The 20931-nt window shown below is 42.9% G+C and overlaps 1 protein-coding gene across 6 annotated transcripts in view; it reads right to left on the reverse strand.

Moving 5' to 3' along the window:
• Positions 1–20931, reverse strand: part of LOC134357338 (protein prune homolog 2-like) — a 338972-nt gene that overhangs the window by 81528 nt on the left and 236513 nt on the right. The window contains exon 1 of one of the 6 annotated variants that reach the window (XM_063068777.1): positions 2067–2087. The exons of 4 other annotated variants lie outside the window; for them this stretch is intronic. The gene's annotated coding sequence lies outside the window, so the exon portion shown is untranslated. Of the gene's footprint in view, positions 1–1419; positions 1555–2066; positions 2088–20931 lie in introns of those variants that run through there. One more of the 6 variants, XM_063068775.1, reaches the window with a different exon arrangement.

The raw sequence follows: 20931 nt of genomic DNA on the forward strand, positions 1-20931 counted from the left end.
CATACCACTACATAAATTACAGGGGAAAAAAATTAGCTTTACATTCTAAAGTGAAATGTCAAATTTTACTGCCAATAGAACTTCAATAGTCTATGGACCGCAAGCAAAATCTTACATAATCATTAATAAAATATCAAATATAGTATCAATGTTAAATAATAATTCTCTATAGCATATAAAGAGCGCACAGTACACATATCCCTCTCCCTTACTCTTTACAAAAGGCATTATTTTGTTGGGGAACAAAAAATGATTTAAGTGTGTTTTTTATTGTGAAGTGAAAACTCCACAAACTACTAACTGAAAATACGACAGAGAACAAAGCATAGTTATAAAAAGATATTGCTGAAATAGCTACATATAGAAAGGTATGAATGTACTTATTCACCAATAGCTTCCTTACCAAAATCTACCCAGAAGTCATCACTAATTGTGTAAATATACTTCCCATGACAACGTTCATATTAAAATCTCGCGTTCTAATTTGGATATCTTTCTATTCCAGCAACAAACCTGTCTTTCAGTTGAACACAGTGGCTCAAATTACAGGAAAGAAAGGCACAAAAATTCATGACACTCTATCCGAATGTATTTTCTGCCACCTGCCACCAAAGTAACTATCTGTGGTCAATCTGCTTTGAGAAATGTATGAATGATGGAAATTTAGAAGCATCGGCTATACACAATGGTCTACAATAGAGCTTCGCAGCTGTGTCTGATCAACAGAGCACACAATGAGCACTTTAGCTAACACATTTGTATAACTACTGCCATTCGGACCTGCTTTGCATAGCTTTTTCAATGTATATTTTTCACAAGGCATTGTTAAACAGCAGCAACTTTTTTGTTTTCTCCTTGGTCTTTAATCTCCTCCTTTTATATTATAAAAACTGAATTTGAAAAGTGTTTACACACATCAAACTAAGCATATTCCTGAAATCTGTGTTATGTATGTCAGTTTCTACTGACTTTACATCAACTAAAACAAATTAGGAGAATATCGCATCAGAAATTCTATTGTTAACTATTTACCGCATGCAAATGACACAGTTTCTATTTCATTGTTTTCTTCGCTCTACTAACGCCCAGCAAATAAAGCTACAAAACAAAATACTTCACAAACACAGCACATAATAATTAATCACAACTGATCCAAATCAAAAATATGATATATTTAATCTACTACTACTGATATACAATTTAGCACAAATAAAATTTGAATTTTGGAAGAATTTACATCCAGTCTTTAGGAATTAAATGAATATTTAACAGTGGAAAAGCAGCTGAAATTCATTCAGGCAGCAAGCACTGATTACCATATCCAGCTCTTTGTGAACAGTCACAAATGAGCATGGATTTCTTCAGTTTCATTTATTTTAAATATCAGTAGAAATAAATCAGCTCCCTTGAACACCTTACCTTTCAAAGACCTGGACAATCTTGTCACTAAAATAAAACAATAATCTTTACTTTATCCTGAGCATCCCTACGTACAGTTCATTCCCAAAACAGATCATCCATTTCACTGCTGATCACGTGACAGATGACACATCAAAACACAGATGATCACCTGCTTCTGATGACAATTCTTCGACAAGAATCTCTGCTGCTTTGATTTTAATGATGGATCAGACAGCAGTGACAAATGACAACCATATTACAATCCCAAAGGTCTATATTCATGAACATTACATTCGTGAACCACAGAACTGTGCACATTAAAAAACAATCAGCAAAATGGAATAGCTGCTAACAGCACAGTCATTTTGAAATGGAAAGAATCTTAGTGCAAAGTATTAAACTCTCACACAATATTTTCAATTGATCCTGAAGGATTGTTCAAAAAAAGGGAAACATACAATGGAACCATTCAGTTCTAATTCATATAATTCACTGCAAAAAAAGAAAATAAGTGACTCCATTCTAGCAGATAAATTCCAGCGGCCTAAACAGAAACACGAGTACCTAACTATTTAAATAGAAGTACATTAGGTACTGTTGCCAAATTCAGAACAGTGACAAACAAGAAAAAATCTGCAGATGCTGGAAATCCCAAGCAAACACACAAAAATGCTGGAGGAACTCAGCAGGCCAGGCAGCATCTATGAGAAAGAGTACAGTCGACGTTTCAGGCTGAGACCCTTCATCAGGACTGGAAAATACGAAGAGAAAAAGTCAAAATAAGAAATGGGGAGAGGGCAGGAAGATTTATAAGGTGTTAGGTGAAACCAGGAATGGGGGGAGGGGTGAAATAAAAAGCTGGAATGTTGATTGGTGAATAGATACAGGGCTGGAGAAGGGGGAATCTAATAGGAGAGGACAGAAGGCCATGGAAGAAAGGGGGAGGAGCACCAGAGGGAGCTGATGGGCAGGTAATGCAACAGGGTGTGAGAGGGAAAAGGGAATGGAGAATGGTGAAAGGTGTGGGAATGGGGTGGGGGGTGGCATTACTGGAAATTTGAGAGATTGATGTTCATGCCATCAGGCTAGAAGCTACCCAGTCGTAATATAAGGTGTTGCTGCTCCAGCCTGAGTGTGGCCTCTTTGCGACAGTAGAGGAGGCCGTAGACTGACATGTCAGAATGGGAAAGGGAAGTGGAACTAAAATGGGTGGCCACTGGGAGATCCCGCTTTTTCTGTGGATGGAGTGTAGATCCTCGGCGAAATGGTCTCCCAATCTGCGTCAGGTCTCACCAATATACAAGAGGCCACACCGGGAGCACCGGATACAGTAGATAACCCCAACAGACTCCCAGGTGAAGTGTCACCTCACCTGGAAGGACTGTTTGGGGCCCTGAATGTTAACGAGGGAGGAGGTGTAGGGGCAGGTGCAGAACTTGTTTCACTTAAGGATAAGTGCCAGGAGGCACGAACAGACAAGGGAGTCATGTGATCCAGGAAAGCAGAAAGTTGGGGGGGGGGAGAGGGGAGGGAAAGATGTGCTTGGTGGTGGAATCCTGTTAGAGATGGTGAAAGTTACGGAGAATAATGTGTTGGATGTGGAGGCTGGTGCAGTGGTAGGGAGGACAAGAGGAACCCTATCGCTGGTGGCGTGGCATGTGGATGGGTTGAGGGCAGACTTACGCAAAATGGAAGAGATGCAATTGAGGGCAACATTGATGGTGGAGGAAGGGAAGCCCCTTTCTTTGAAGAAGGGGAACATCTCCTTAGTTCTCAAATGAAACACTAAGAGCAGTTGCAGCAGAGTTAGAGGAACTGAGAGAAGGGAATGGCGTTTTTATAAGTAACACGGTGGGAAGAGCTGTAGTCCAGGTAGCCATGAAAATCAGTGGGTTTATAATGGACATCAGTAGATAAACTGCCTCCAGTGATAGAGCAAGTGAGATCGAGAAAGGAGAGGGAGGTGTCAGAAATGGACCAGGTAAATTTGAAAGCAAGGTGGAAGTTGGAGGCAAAGTTAATGAAGTCGACGAGCTCTGCATGGATGTACGAAGCAGCACCAATGCAGTCGTCGATGTAGCATAGGAAAAATAGTGGAGTGACACCAGTGTGGCCTCCTGTATAGGTGATACCCATTTGGGAGACAGCTTCGCTGAGCATCTACACTCCGTCTGCCAAAAAGGCAGGATCTCCTAGTGGGCACCCATTTTAATTCCACTACCCATTCCCATTCTGACATGACAGTCTACGGCCTTCCCTACTGCTGCAATGAGGCCACACTCATCATATGTCTGGGCAGCCTCCAGCCTGATGGCATAACATCGATTTCTTGAACTTCTGGTAATGCCACCTCCTCGCCCCCCCGCCCACTTTTCACCATGTCCCATTCCCATTTCCCTCTCTCACCTTATCACCTCCCTCTGGTGCTCCTCCCCCTTTTCTTTCTTCAATATCCTTCTGTCCTCTCCAATCAGATTCTCCCTTCTTCAGTCCTGTATCTCTTTCACCAATCAACTTCCCAGCACACTACTTCATCTCCCTCCCCACCCCCCCAGTGTCACCTTTCACCGTGTGTTTCTTCCTCCTCTCCCCCACAGTTTCTTACACCTCATCTTTTTTCCAGTCCTGATGAAGCATCTCGGCTCGAAACGGCGACTGTACTTTTTTCCACAGATTCTGCCTGGCCGGCCGAGATACTCCAGCATTTTGTGCATGCTGTTTAGAACAATGAAACAATTTGCTTCACCCCTTTACTCCACATGGTTTCCAGAGCCAGTACCCTACTTCACTGAGATTTCTCAATATAAATATCATCCATTGTATCCCGCACTGCCTAACCTGGCACAAGGTCCGTGACCTCAGTGGTTGCAAAAAGAAAAGAGGAAAATAAATTTGTCCTAAAATTATTCTTGTTTTTGTTTAACGTTTTAAATTAGTGATACATTATGTATATTTAAGCTAATTCTATTTATTTAATAAATTCTGTTTCTGAATTAATTCATATCTAACTGAAAAACTTTTAAAAATAATGTCTGCACAGCTGGAAAGTAAACTTATTATCAAAGTATGAATATGTTACCATATACTACCTTGCGATTCATTTTTGTGCAGCCATTTACAGGAAAAAAAATATAAAATTCACAAAAATACATAAAGAAGATAAAGAAGGACAATATACAAATGATAAACTACAAATAAAAAAATACTAAGAACATGAGTTGTAAAGCGTCCTTTAAAGTCAGTCTGTAAGTTACAGAATTAGCTCAGAGTAGTGGCAATTGAAGTTGGCCATACCTTGTTCAGGAACTTAATAGTTGTGGGGCAATAACTGTTCCTGAACCTAGGGGTGGCATGTGGGCTGTCAAAGCTTACAGGGGATTTTAGACATAGTGCTTCTTCAGTACACTATTAGATGGTAAGAGAATGGGAATCCAACATGCTTTTAGCCCTCTGCATTAGTGGCAGGTAAATATGTGTTCAGGGTGACTGCCTAACCCTAACTGCAGACAACAGGCCATTGCCAACAACGTCTGGCCTGCACTGTCAATCTCAGCATAAGTATGTTGGTTACTTGTGAGAAGCTTCACAAACACACTTGAGGTATATGTTTCTGTTTATTGATTAAAACCACTTCTGGAAAATACTAAATAATTAATTCACCCAGTCCTGGAAACTAAACCCATTTTCACCTAGGAGGAAGTATGGATAAATTATTTGTTGCTTACAGGAAAGGTGTGCAAAGGAAGTTTTTCGTGGGCTTGAGTCTATTTCCTTTTGAAGTCCAACTCATCAAGAAATTGGAGCAAACACTTCCTGTTATGATTCAGTCATGTCATCTCCCCATCTTGATCCTGCACATAATGACATCTTCAATGCCTGTTACTTATTTACTGAGAGAAACTGGATTCAAAGATCATCACTCATAACTTTCATAGTTAACTCACAGTTCGGCAAGGAATAAATCACTTGAACATATCTGAGACTTGAAATACCGTGTTGATCCCATTGTCATATAGTAACAATCAATCCCTTTAAATTTTAATTATGGTTCTCAGCAACAGACCATGTTTTCTGTGAGCTATTATTCACTGCTTCCTCATTCTGTGAGCTAATGCCATCTGCATCCAGGACCATCTGTATATTGGAGAGTGAACACAGTCCTGGGGTCTCCTCCAAGTGACCTTTGTACCATTATCCTTTCCCTCACAACCTCATTGAGAGCACATGATATAAAACAGAGCACATTTGAACAATGCCTAGCTTTTCTTACAGGTCAGAAAGCAAATAATGGTGCTGTCACCTGCCTAACGTGTAGCCAGGTCTCTGAAACACACAGGCTGGTTGTTAACACTTTACAGAGATTAATCATTCCTTACTGCAAGAGCGTCACAATTTTATATATTTTTGATCATCTGTTGGTATTAGCACTACACATAACATCCATATCAGTGAACTTGAGACCAGGTATCCGGAGGCTTTGCTCATTACAGCCAGGGATCTTAACCAGGCCAACCTCAGAAAGGCGCTGCCAAAGTTATACTAACATGTCTCCTGCCCCACTAGAGGCCCAAATATACTTGACCACTGCTACACAGCAGTCCAGGATGCCTACCGTTCTGTCCCACGACCTCACTTCAGAAAATCGGACCATCAGGCCGTACTCCTCCTCCCAGCTTACAAACAGAAACTGAAGCGGGAGGTCACGGTGTCAAAAGTAGTGTCGCGTTGGACGGAGGAAACGGATGAGGTCCTCCGTGACTGCTTTGAATCGGTGGACTGGTTAGTATTCAAGGACTCGGCAGCTAACCTCGATGAGTATGGCTCAGCTGTCACGGACTTTATTTGGAAATGCATGGAGGACTGTGTGTCTCGCAAGACGATCCAGGTATTCCCTAACTGGAAACCTTGGATGAATTATGAGGTCAAGTCCCTTTTAAAAGCTAGAGCTGCGGCTTTTAGGTCCAGGGATAACAGTCGCTACACGGAACCCAGGCGTGAACTCTGGAAAGCCATTAAGGGTGCCAAGAGGCAATATCGAGCCAAGTTGGAAGCCCAGGCTAACCAGAGGGATGCCAGTAGACTATGGCAGGGTCTAAATGAGATCACTGAGTGCAAAGAAAAAGCTGGGAATATCAATAACTGTGGCGCTTCTCTTCCTGACGAACTTAACGTATTCTACATAAGATTCGAACAGAAGAGGAGCGTCCTGCTCCCTCCAGGTGAACCAGACCTGATGGCATCGAGATTCATCGTCACCGAGGAGGACGTTAGAAGGGCCTTCCTGAAGATAAATCCAAAGAAGGCGACAGGTCCAGATGGTGTCCCAGGACGGATTCTCCGGGCCTGTGCAAGCAAGCCAGCTGGAGTGTTTGCTGACATCTTCAACTGCTCCTTGCTTCAGTCTAAGATCCCCTCGTGTTTTAAGAAGGCAACAATAATCCCAGTGCCGAAGAAGAGCAAGGTGGCATGCCTGAATGACTATTGACCTGTGGCTCTGACATCAATTGCTATGAAGTGCTCAGAGAGATTGGATATGGTACACATCAACCACAGACTACCGATCAACCTCGATGCTTTGCAATTCGCCTACCGGAGCAACAGGTCAATGGCAGATGCCATCTCTCTGGTCCTACATTCCTCCTTAGAACAACTGGAGAATAAAGGCACATACGTAAGGCTCCTTTTCATTGACTACAGCTCTGCCTTTACTACCATCATTCCAAATAAACTGATTCCTAAGCTCCGGAACCTGGGCCTTAGCACTCAGATCTGCAGCTGGATACACAATTTCCTCACAGACAGGACCCAGGCTGTAAAAATAGGGGACAAGCTCTCCTCTACAATCACTCTGAGTACCGGTGCCCCACAAAGCTGTGTACTCAGCCCCCTGCTGTACTCACTGTACACCCATGATTGTGTAGCCAAGTTACCATCAAACTCAATATATAAGTTTGCTGATGACACAACAATTGTAGGCCATATCTCGGGTAATGAAGAGTTTGTGTACAGGGAGGAAATTAAGAACATGGTGGCATGGTGCGAAGACAATAACCTATCCCTCAATGTCAGCAAGACGAAGGAATTGGTTGTTGACTTCAGAAGGAGTAGCGGACCGCACGACCCAATTTACATCGGTGGTGCACAAGTGGAACAGGTCAAAGCTTTAAGTTCCTTGGGGTCAATATCACAAATGACCTGACTTGGTCCAACCAAGCAGAGTCCACTGCCAAGAAGGCCCACCAGCACCTTTACTTCCTGAGAAAACTAAAGAAATTTAGCCTGTCCCCTAAAACCCTCACTAATTTTTATAGATGCACCGTAGAAAGCATTCTTCTAGGGTGCATCACAACCTGGTATGGAAGTTGTCCTGTCCGAGACCGAAAGAAGCTGCAGAAGATCGTGAACATGGCGCAGCACATCACACAAACCAATCTTCCGTCCTTGGACTCACTTTACACCGCACGCTGTCGGAGCAGTGCTGCTAGGATAATCAAGGACACGACCAACCTAGCCAACACACTTTTCGTCCCTCTTCCCTCTGGGAGAAGGCTCAGGAGCTTGAAGACTCATACGGCCAGATTTGGGAACAGCTTCTTTCCATCTGTGATAAGACTGCTGAACGGATCCTGACCAGGATCTGGGCCATACACTCCAAATATCCGGACCTGCCTCTCGGTTTTTTTGCACTACTTTACTTTCCATTTTTCTATTTTCTATTTATGATTTATAATTTAAATTTTTAATATTTACTATTTTTTACTATTTTTAATATTTAATATTTGTAATCCAGGGAGTGGGAAGCACAGAATCAAATATCGCTGTGATGATTGTATGTTCTAGTATCAAGTATAAGTATAGTGCAAAACCAGACTGGAAACACCATTTTTGATCGAAAAGGTTTCCTTAATTTGAATTCGCTAAATAGTAGGAATACAATGGAAAATCAGTTAAGGCTCAGGAAATTTGGAAATGTTAATAATTCTCAGTTTTTGTAGTCTTTAGTAAATGATTGACACTTTATAAGAGTGATAGGCTATTTAAAAGTATAGACCTATTAGGGATGGTACCCAAGTACTACCTATGGTTTTGTATCAGATATATCTTCAGTAACATAGAAACACAGAAAACCTACAGCACAATACAGGCCCTTCAGCCCACAATACTGTGCCGAAGATGTACATACTTTAGAAATTACCTAGGGTTACCCATAGCCCTCTATTTTTCTAAGCTCCATGTACCTGTACAGGAGTCTCTTAAAGGACCCTATCATATCTGCCTCCACCGCTGTCGCTGGCAACCCATTCCATGCACTCACCACTCTCTGCGTAAAAAAAATTACCCCTGACATCTCCTCTGTACCTACTTCCAAGCACCTTAAAACTGTACCCTCTCATGTTAGCCAGTTCAGCCCTGGGAAAAAGCCTCTGACTATCCACATGATCAATGCCTCTCATCATCTTATACATCTCCATCAGGTCACCTCTCATCCTCCGCCACTTCAAGGAGAAAAGGCCAAGTTCACTCAACCTATTCTCATAAGGCATGCTTCCCAATCCAGGCAACATCCTTGTAAATCTCCTCTGCACCCTTTCTATAGTTTCCACATCCTTCCTGTAGTGAGGTGACCAGAACTGATTGCAGTACTCCAAGTGGGGTCTGACCAGGGTCCTATACAGCTGTAACATTATCTCTTGGCTCTTAAACTCAATCCCATGATTGATGAAAGCCATTGCACCATATGCCTTCTTAACCACACAGTCAACCTGAGCAACAGCTTTAAGTGTCCTATGGACTCAGACCCCAAGATCCCTCTGATCCTCCACACTGCCAAGAATCTTACCATTAATACTACATTCTGCCATCATATTTGACCTACCAAAATGAACCACCTCACACTTATCTGGATTGAACTCCATCTACCATTTCTCAGCCTAGTTTTGCTTCTTATCGATATCCTGCTGTAACCTCTAACAGTCCTCCACACTATCCACAACGCCCCAACCTTTGTGTCATCAACAAACTTACTAACCCATCCCTCCACTTCCTCATCCAGGTCATTTATAAATATCATGAAGAGAAGGGGTCCCAGAACAGATCCCTGAGGCACACAACTGGTCACCGACCCCATGAAGAATATGACCCATCTACAACCACTCTTTGCCTTCTGTGGGCAAGCCAATTCTGGATGCACAAAGCAAGGTCCCCTTGGATCCCATGCCTCCTTACTTTCTCAATAAGCCTTGTATGGGGTACCTTATCAAATGCCTTGCTAAAATCCAAATACACTATATATACTGCTCTGCCTTCATCAATGTGTTTAGTCACATCCTCAAAAAAATTCAATCAGGCTTGCAAAGCACGACCTGCCTTTCACAAATCCATGCTGATTATTCCTAATCATATTATGCCTCTCCAAATGTTGATAAATCCTGCCTCTCAGGATCTTTTCCATCAACTTACCAACCACTCAAGTAAGACTCACTGGTCTATAATTTCCTGGGCTATTTCTACTCCCTTTCTTGAATCGGGGAACAACATCTGCAACTTTCCAATCTTTTGGAACCTCTCCCGTCCCCATTGATGATGCAAAGATCATTGCCAGAGACTCATCAATCTCCTCCCTCACCTCCCACAACATCCTGGGGTACATCTCGTCCAGTCCCGGAGACTTATCCAACTTGATGCCTTCCAAAAGCTCCAGCACATCCTCTTTCTTAATGTCTATGCTCAAGCTTTTCAATCCACTGAAAGTCATCCTTACAATCACCAAGATCCTTTTCTGTAGTGAATACTGAAGCAAAGTATTCATTAAGTACCTCTACTATCTCCTCTGGTTCCATACACACCTTTCCACTGTCACACTTGACTGGTCCTATTCTCTCATGTCTTATCCTCTTGCTCTTCACATACTTGTAGAATGCCTTGCGGTTTTCTTTAAGCCTGCTCGCCAAGGCCTTCTCATGGTCCCTTCTGGCTCTCCTTATTTCATTCTTAAGCTCCTTCCTGCTTGCCTTATAATTTTCTAGATCTCTATCATTACATAGTTTTTTTGAACCTTTCGTAAGCTTTTCTTTTCTTCTTGACTAGATTTTCAAGAGCCTTTGTACACCACAGTTCCTGCACCCTACCATCCTTTCCCTGTCTCATTCTAACGTACCTATGCAGAATGCCACGCAAATATCCCCTGAACATTTGCCACATTTCTGCTGTATATTTACCTGAGAACATCTGTTCCCAATTTATGCTTCCAAGTTCCTGCCTGATAGCCTCATATTTCCCCTTACTCCGATTAAACACTTTCCTAACTTGTCTGTTCCTATCCCTCTCCAATACTATGGTAAAGGAGATAGAATTGTGATCACTATCTCCAAAATGCTCTCCCACTAAGAGACCTGAAACCTGACCAGGTTCATTTCCCAATACCAGATCAAGTTCAGCCTCTCCTCTTGTAGGCTTATCTACATATTGTGTCAGGAAACCTTCCTGAACACACCTAACAAATTCCACCCCTTCTAAATCCCTTGCTCTAGGAAGATGGCAATCAATATTTGGGAAATTAAAATCTCCCACCACGACAACCCTGCTATTATTACTCCTTTCCAGAATTTGTCTCCCTATCTGCTCCTCGATGTCCCTGTTTCTATTGGGATGTCTATAAAAAACACAGTAGAGTTATTGGCCCCATCCTGTTCCTAACTTCCACCCACAGAGACTCCATAGACAATCCCTCCATGACTTCCTCCTTTTCTGCAGTGTGACACGACCTCTGATCAGCAGTGCCACACCCCCATCTCTTTTGCCTCACTCCCTGTCCTTTCTGAAACATCTAAAGCCTGGCACTCTAAGTAACCATTCCCACCCCAGAGCCATTCAAGTCTCTGTAATGGCCACAACATCATAGCTCCAAGTATTGATCCATGCTCTAAGCTCATCTGCTTTGTTCATTATACTCCTTGCTTTAAAATAGGCACATTTCATCAGTCTGAGCATATCCCTTCTCTATCACCTGCCTATCTTCCCTCTCACACTGTCTCCAAGCTTTCTCTATTTGTGAGCCAACTGCCCCTTCCTCCATCTCTTCAGTTCAGTTCTCACCCCCCAACAATTCTAGTTTAAAATCTCACCAATAGCCTTAGCAAACCTCCCTACCAGGATATTGGTCCCCCTCGGATACAAGTGCAATCTTGTCCTTTTTATACAGGTCACGCCTGTCCCAAAAGAGGTCCCAATGATCCAGAAATCTGAATCCCTGCCCCCTGCTCCAATTCCTCAGCCACACATTTGTCCTCCACCTCACTCTATTCCTACACTCACAGTTGCGTGGCACAGGCAGTCATCCTGAGATTACTACCTTTGAGGTCCTGCTTCTCAACTTCCTTCCTAATTCCCTGTAGTCTGTTTTCAGGACCTCCTCTATTTTCCTACCTATGTCATTGGTACAAATATATACCATGACCTCTGGCTGTTCACCTTCCCACTTCAGGATATCATGGACGTGATCAGAAACACCTCGGACCCCGGCACCTCGAAGGTAAACTACCATCCCTGTTTCTTTCCTGCATCCACAGAATCGCCTGTCTGACCCCCTAACTATAGAGTCCCCTATCACTGCTGCCTTCTTCCTTTACAACAGTGACACACCCACTGTTGCTTCCCCCAGCTAAGTTATCCCCCCACCCCCAACAGTACTGAAACAGGAGTACTTATTGTTAAGGGGGACAGCCACAGGGGTACTCTCTAGTATCTTGCCCTTCCCTTTCCTGACTGTTACCCATTTATCTGTCTCCCGAGTCTCTGGTGTGCCTACTTCCCTATAGCTACTCTCTATCTCCTCCTTACTTTCCCTGACCAGACAGAGGCCATCGAGCTGCATCTCCGGTTCCATAACCTGGTTCCCAAGGAGCTGCAGCTCAATGCACCTGGCGCAGATGTGGCCATCCGGGAGGCTGGGAGTCTCCCGGACTTCCCACATCTGACACCCAGCACAGAACACCAGCCTCACAGACATACTTACTGTTTCAATTCCTCACAGGTAACTTAACTTGCCTTGACCCATTATCACCAAAGCCCTACCACTCTGCCTCAGATCACTCCATCGATGACTGCTCCACTAGGCAGTTTTATGCCTGAACCTTCCCTGCTATCTAACTCACAACTGGTGCTCCGGTTATAGCTGCAGATTGGCCTTGTACAATGGACAAACACTCTCAAAGCTCCCTTTTTAAATAACCACCACCAACCGAACTGCGAGAAATCCCTCTTGGTAAAGCTCTGTTGACGCCGCTAATAGGCCACTTTCATAGAAGATAGAACATAGAATAGTACAGCACAGGCCCTTTGGCCCACAATGTTGTGCAGACCCTCAAACCCTGCCTCCCATATAACCCCCCACCTTAAATTCCTCCATATACCTGTCTAGTAGTCTCTTAAATTTCTCTAGTGTATCTACCTCCACCGATTCAGGCAGTGCATTCCACGTACCAACCACTCCCTGAGTAAAAAACTTCCCTCTAATATCCCCCTTGAAATTCCCACCCCTTACCTTAAAGCCATGTCCTCTTGTATTGAGCAGTGGTGCCCTGGGGAAGAGACGCTGGCTATCCACTCTATCTATTCCTCTTAATATCTTGTATACCTCTATCATGTCTCCTCTCATCCTCCTTCTCTCCAAAGAGTAAAGCCCTAGCTCCATTAATCTGATCATAATGCATAGTCTCTAAACCAGGCAGCATCCTGGTAAATCTCCTCTGTACCCTTTCCAACGCTTCCACATCCTTCCTGTAGTGCAGTGGTGCCCAAACACCAGGTCGCGGACCGGTACCGGGCCTCAATGCATGTGCTTCCGGGCTGCGAGGAAAAGGTATGAGACAGCTGCACCTTTCCTCATTCCCTGTCACACACTGTTGAACTTGAACAAAGGGTTGCCATGTCCCGTATTTGCCAGGACATCCCGTATATTGGGCTAAATTGGTTTGTCCCATACGGGACCGCCCTTGTCCCGTATTTCCCCCGCTAAGGTAGAGTGTTCCTATGAAACTGTTCGTAAGCAGAAATGGTGTAAAGCGAAGAAGCAATTACCATTAATTTATATGGGAAAAAGTTTTGAGCGTTCCCCAACCCAAAAAATAACCTTCCAAATCATACCAAATAACACATAAAACCTAAAATAAAACTAACATACAGTAAAAGCAGGAATGATATGATAAATACACAGCCTCTATAAAGTAGAAATAATGTATGTACAGTGTAGTTTCACTTAACAGAGTCGGGAAGATTAAACCAAAACCGATTTGTAGAAAGAAATCGGCACGTACACACATGCGCACACAGGTGCCTGCGCAAGGCTTCACGGTCATGGTAGTCTTTCTCGGGGTAAACACAAGTGTCCCATATTTGTCTGCTACTTTTGTCCCTTATTTGGAAGTGAGAAAGTTGGCAACCCTAACTGTAAAAGACATGTTGAGGTGAGTTTTACCCGACTTGAACATACCCCCGCCCCCCCCAAATCGGCTGGTCCGCAAAAATATTGTCAATATTAAACCAGTCCGCAGTGCAAAAAAGGTTGGGGACCCCTGCTATAGTGAGGTGACCAGAACTTTCATCCAATTCATCTGATAACTTTTAACAGTAAAAGTACCCTTTCATCTGAAATTCACAGGGCAAGTGGCCAATAGAAGGTTGTTGATGTTCTCATAAACAGCCGTCCTTCTCTCAAGACCCATCACCCCACTTCACACTCTGTTCTGCCACAAAAGATTTGGATGGTTTAAATATGCACCTCTCGCCTTTCCCATCTCGTACTATAACCATATCCTACTGTCATTCTCATTTCAAACAGTATCATCTGCCAAGTCCACAGCTGCTAAGCAATCAGACTGTAGAAGGGACCACATTTTTTCCTGTATAGACACTTGCATCAGTTCAGATCCTAGCACTTTCAGTAGAGAATGCCAGATCTACATATGGTGCATCGCCAAACATCAGTGGGCTACAGCCAGGTCAGATGGTAGGCACATATCATATACCCTCTCTCCAGCAAGTAAGGACACACATTAGTTCAGCTTCCGTTGAGGACCACAAAGACATGGCATGAAGATGAAAGTTAATGAGATGCCTTGGATATTATATGAACATCTGCAGAAGGTGCCCAGGAGCAATGGTGATGCAGGTTCCACTTTTCCACATCATATTGTACAGAGCCTGAAGCTGACACTTTCTAGGATTAAAGTTATGATCAATTTCACCATGATACTGATGAACTCCAATTTTGCGTAGTGCCTCTGAGTAATTTCTCACCTTTCAGTGCTACAAAAGTGAAAATGTGTAAGTGTTGCAGTACTGACTCAGAGCTCTGTATGGGTGCTGCCTCCACAGGTATTTGTTGCCTTTGGTTGTACACCAGCTGGGTGTGGTTCCATTATAGGGGAGAAGTGTCATGCACTTACATCAAAGTAATGCATATGCAATCAAGTGCACCAAACAAAATAAGGGTGCATTCATATATAAAAAAAATTACTTGCATATCCTGCCTACTGCTCTCCAGCAAATAGGAATGAAATAACGCAACAAGACAAGGAGCGGAATTAGGCCATTGAGCCCATCGAGTCTGCTCCTCTGTTCCATCATCACTTACTTATTATCCCTCTCAACTCCATTCATCTTCCTTCTCTCCATAACCTTGACACCTTTACTAATCAAGAACCTCACAACTTCCGCTTTAAATATACCCAATGACTTGGCCTCCACACCAGCCCCCTATGGAACACCATTAGTCCCCAGCAGCCAACCAGGAAAGGTCTGCTTTACTACCACTCATTGCCTCCTGCCAGTCAGCCAATGTTCTATCCATGCTACTACCATTCCTGTAATAATCTTGTTTAGCAACCTTATTTGAGGCATCTTGTGAAAGACCTTCTGAAAATCTGAGTAAACACCATTCACTGACTCTCCATTATCCATCCTGCCTGTTGTTTCCTTAAAGTATTCCAACAGGTTTATCCAGCAGACAACAGCTGTCGTCAGTTCACTGAGAATGGAAAGCATCCAGAACCAACTATTTGCCACACTGGGACTAAGATTCAAGACTCTAGTTTACTGGTTGGTGCATATTGAAACATATAGTGAAATGTGTTGATTGTGTTAAGAACAAACAATGAACCAAGGGTGTGCTGGGACAGCCCTCAAATATCGCCACACCGCCTGGCACCAACACAGCATTCCAACAACGCACAGCAGAACGACACAGGACACGCCAAGCAACAAAACAACAACAGCAAAAACAAGCCCCATTCCTCCCTGCTGCCCAAGCACGTACACAGTCCTATAACATCAGGACAGGCTTCCAGCCTAGTAGGAACAGATACATGACAGTTGTTGCTGTGGTCATACTAAAATGGCTACTTAGCACCTCTCCTCTGCTCCGCTCTGAAATTGCAGTGTGTCAGATTTCAGCGACATGTGACATTGCACACCTTGCTGAACTTCAAGGAATGGAATTTCACCCCTCTATGTCCTGGACAAAAAACAGTCATCTCAGAGTTCAAGTCCTCTTCCTCATTCTGCCAATGGCTTATCTATTTCCTTAGCCCTATCCATCCTTCTTCCTGTAACTCAATTTTCTTTCCTTCCCAGTTCTAAAACGAAGGATTTTCCACCTGAAATCTTTACTCAATTTTACCCTCTCTTGAACTGCTGAATCTATCCAGCACTTACCAGTATCTGCAGTTTCTGAATTTTCAATGGATTTCAAGCAACTAGTTTATTTCTCCTGAAACAGTTCTTAACCTGGAACTTGGAAAACTGGAGAGGGAGTGAAGCTGCAGCCTTTGTTTTTGTAGGTGGTAAAGGTCATTAGCTGGCCTGGTAGTCAAGGTTGAGTTTATTGTTATATGCACAAGTTTCACTTTTACAAGAGTCGGGAGCTGACAGTGAAGGCAGGGACCTTTGAAAGGGCAAGTCTCGTTACCTATCAGTTTCACTTTTACAGGTAGTCAAGAGCCAAGAGTGAGAGTCTCATTGATTGGCTAATTAGAGGGCACTTAAACCAATGTAAGGAAGGTGAGGTAAGGCACAATTGCCATTTTGAGAGTGGATCAGTGTAAAAGTGGGGAGTTGGGGCTTTGGCCAGAGGAGGTTAGGCAGAGGAAGGTAACTAGTATGTTTTGATATCTTCCTTCTCCAGCATTTTGTGTGTGGTGCTCTGATAAGTCTTTTTTTCTAATCTTTACCAATTGTGCGTAATAATGGTAAGGTGGAGGATTGAGAACCTTTCAAAAACCAACAGAATGCACCTAAAAAGTCATAAAGAGAGAAAAGATGAAAAATGAGAGAAAAAAGAAATATGATGGCAGGCCATTTTTCTCTGGTAGCCAATAATATAAAAGAGGATACAAAATGTTTTTCAGATATATAAAGAATAAAAGAGAGATAAGAGAGGATATCGGACCACTAGAAAATGACGCTGGAGAGGTTGGGAAGTTGAAAGGATTGAAGGTAAGTAAGTCACCTTGACCAGATGGACTACACCCTAGGGTTCTTAAAGAGGTAGCTGAAGAGATTGTGGAGGCAATAGCAATGATCTTTCAAGAATCACTAAAATCTGGAATGTTTCTGGAAGACTGGAAAACTGCAAATGTCACTCCACTCTAAGAAGATAGAGAGGCAGAACATAAGAAATTATAGGCTAGTTGGCCTGACTTCAGTGCTGGAGTCTGTTATTAAAGATGTATTTGGAGACACATGACAAAATAGGCCAAAGTCAACATGGTTTCCTTAAGAGAAAATCTTGCCTGACAAATCTGTCGAATTCTTTGAAGAAATTACAAGCAGGATAGACAAAAGAGAATTGGTAAATATTGTGTTCTTGGATTTTTAGAAGGCCTTTGACAAGGTGCCACATAAGGCTGCTTAACAAGTTAAGATCGCCTGGTATTACAGAAAAATAGTAGCATGGATAGAGTATTGGCTGATTGGCAGGAAGCTAAGAGTGAAAATAAAGGGAACCTTTTCTGGTTGGCTGCTGGTGACTACTGGTGTTCCACAGGTGTCTGGGCTGGGACCACTTCTTTTCACATTATATGTTAATGATTTCGATGAAGGAATCGATGGCTTTGTGGACAAGTTCGCAGACAATACGAGATAGCTGTAGGGGCAGGTAGTGTTGAAGAAGCAGGGTGTCTGCAAAAGGACATAGATAGATTGAGAGAACGAGCAAAGTGGCAGATGAAATATAGTGTAGGGAAGTGCATATTCATGCACTTTCGTAGGAGGAATAAAGGCATGGACTATTTTCTAAATGGGGAGAAATTCAAAAATCAGAGGTGCAAAGGGTCCCAGGGGTCAGCGTGCAGGATTCTCTAAAGGTTAATTGCAGGCTGAGGCAGTGGGAAGGAAGACAAATGCATTGTTAGCATTCATTTTGAGAGGACTAGAATACAAAAGCAAAGATGTAACGTTGAGGCTTTATAAGGAATTGGTCAGACTGCACCTGCAGTATTATGAGTAGTTTTGGGCTCCGTCTCTACGAAAAGATGTGTTGGCATTGGAGACAGTCCAGAGGAGGTTCAGGAGAATGATTCAGGGAATGAAATGCTTAACACCTGAGGAGCATTCGCAGGCGCTGGGCCTGTACTGGCTGGGGTTTAGAAGAATGGGGGGGGGGTCGCATTGAAACCTATCATATATTGAAAGGCCTAGATAAATTGTATGTGGAGAGGATGTTTCCTATAGTGTGGGAATCTAGGACCAGAGGGCACAGTCTTAGAGTAGAGGGACGTCCATTTAAGACAGAGATGAAGAAAGTTTCTTTAGCCAGAGGGTGGTAAATCTGTGGAATTCATGGCCACTGACTACTGTGCAGGCTAAGTCATTGGATATATTTAATGTGGAGGTCGATAGGTTCTTGATTATTCTGGGCATCAAAAGTTACAGGGAGAAGGCAGAAGAATGGGATTGAGTAGGATAATTAGTCAGCCATGATGGAATGGCTGAGTAAACTAGTGAGCTGAATGCCCTAAATCTGCCCCTAAGTCTTATGTGTTTGAATGTCAGTTAGGGCACTGTTTTGCTTCTCCTGTGGGAGATCAAGGAGAATGCCAATATCCTCGATGACATTGTGTTTAATTACAATTGTTAAGATTGTCCAGGATGCTGAAGGTGTTGTAGACAAGAGCTTTAATGAGGTGTAACACTGCACCTCCTGGGAAATGTGGTAGGGCCAGTGTCAGATGTGTCTGCGAGCACTTTGGATCCAGTGACCATAATTTTATTAGCTTTAAAATAGTTATGGGGAAAGATGTGAATGGTTCAGAGCAAATGGGCAGAGCAAATTTTGGAACCATTAGACAAGATGTTGTGATTGATTGTGTGAGATTCTTTGCAGGGGAAAAAAGCAAATGCTAAATAGGAGGCCTTTAAAAAGGTGTGTCCAGAGTTGAACGTTTGCATGCTCCTGTTAAGATGAAGGGCAAAGCTGATAGGTTTAAGAAACCTGGTTAACAAGAGATATTGAGGCCCTGTTTAAGAAAGAGGGAGGCATAGATTGTGCACAAGCAATTGGGAAGTAGTGAATCTCTTGATGACTACAAGTGTAGGAATTCACTTAAAGGTTAGGAGTGAAAAAAAAAGAGGATATGAGAAAGATCTGGCAGGCAAACTGGAGAAAAAATCTCAAGAGATTCTATAGGTAAATTAAGAATAAAAAGGTGGCTAGGGAGAGAGTCGGTCCTCTTAAAAGTCAGTATGGCCATCAAAGGAAATGGGAGCGATCTTTAAAGAAAATTTCTCAGTTTTTACGGTGGAGAAAAAGGAGTCTAAAGAAATGAGAGGTGATGTCTTAGACCACATACAAATTAGCACAGAAGAGATATTGAAAGCCTTAAAATTCATTAAGGTGGATAAATCCACAGGGCCTGATCTGATGCATTCTTGGACCTTGTGTAAAACTAGAGAAATTACAGAAGCCCTTACCGAGACTCTTGCTTCATCTGCGGCCAAGGGCAAGATTTTTGAGGACTGAAGACGAGCTAATGAGATAACCACCGTTTAATAAAAATTGTGGCAAAAATAAGGCAGGAAAGTATAGGCTGGCGAGTCTGGCTTCAGGGATGGGTAAACTGCTGGAGGAGATTCCAAGGGACAGGGTTAACCAATAGGAGTGTCAGCACAGCTTTATAGGTGGTTAGATACGTCTGATAAATGTTTTATATTCATTTAAAGAAGCAACCAAGAGTGAGATAAGGATAGGTCATGTCAAGTTACATGGAGTCATGGAAAAGTACAGCACAGAAGCATGCCCTTTGGCCCATCTAGTCTGTGCTGATCTATTTAAATTGCCTAGTCCCATCAACCTACACCTGAACCATAGCCATCCATACCCCTACCATCCATGTACCTATCCAAACTTCTCTTAAATGCTGAAATCAAGCTCCAATGCGCCACTTGCGCTGGCAGCTCGTTCCACACCATCTATAAAGCCTTTATCAAGACCTTTGAGGACCTTTGTGGCAAGCTAGTTTGGAAGATTAGATTCCATGGGATCCATGGAAGAGAACAGATTGGATTCATAAATGGTGCATTTAGTAAACAGAGGGATATAGTTCAGTGTTGTTCCTTGGCCCAGAGGCTTGTGTCTAGTGGTGTTCCAAAGAGATTGGCGCTGTGGAGATTTGTTTCAAATCTATATGATTTGGACGTGAATGTGCAAGTTTGTAAATTTGCAGATGATAATAAAATAACTTGTGTTGTAAACAGTATAGAAGGTTATGAAAAATTACAGGGAGATCTCGATCAGCTAGGTATACTACAGTATTTGGTCTGAGGGTTGGCAAATAGCTTTCAATCCAGATAAACAGACTGCATTTTGGGAGATCAAGGTATTCAGTGAAAGGTAGGGAACAGGAATGTAATACAAGTGCAGGGCTCACTGAAAGGGATGTCTTGGGTAGCTAGAATGCATCAAATGGCACGCTGACTATAGGAACCATGCAGCTAGGTTGCATTTGCAAGAGATGGTGGGGAAGCCACACTTGTAGAGTATTGTGTACAATTCTGGTCACTGTGTTATTGGAAAAATGTTATTAAACTAGAAAGAGTGTGGAAAAGTTCTAATGGGAGCCTGAGGTATATCGCAAGATTGCATAGGCCAAGAGCTTATTTCCCTAGAGTGTGGGAGGAGGGATGATCTGAGAGGTGTACAAGATCATGAGCAACATAGGGTAAAAGCACTCTTTTTTCTCAGAGGTGCTAAAAACAAAAGAGCATACGGTTAAGATCAGAAATGAAAATTTAAAATTAACAACAAGAGCCGCTTCTTCATGCAAATGATAGCGTGTATTTAGAATGAGCTCCCAGAAATTGTGGTTGGGGCAAACTCAAAGACTTAGAGGGCTTGGGACCAAGTATGGTCAGTTGGGACGAACTCACTTGAATAACAATTAAGATGGATGAGCTCGGCCAAAAAGGCCTGACTTTATGTTGTAAAATTCTATGACTCATGACATGCATGTACTGGTGCAATGAAATTTTTACTTG

Source organism: Mobula hypostoma, chromosome 16, assembly GCF_963921235.1.
Source record: "Mobula hypostoma chromosome 16, sMobHyp1.1, whole genome shotgun sequence".
In the NCBI taxonomy this organism is placed as follows: domain Eukaryota; kingdom Metazoa; phylum Chordata; class Chondrichthyes; order Myliobatiformes; family Myliobatidae; genus Mobula; species Mobula hypostoma.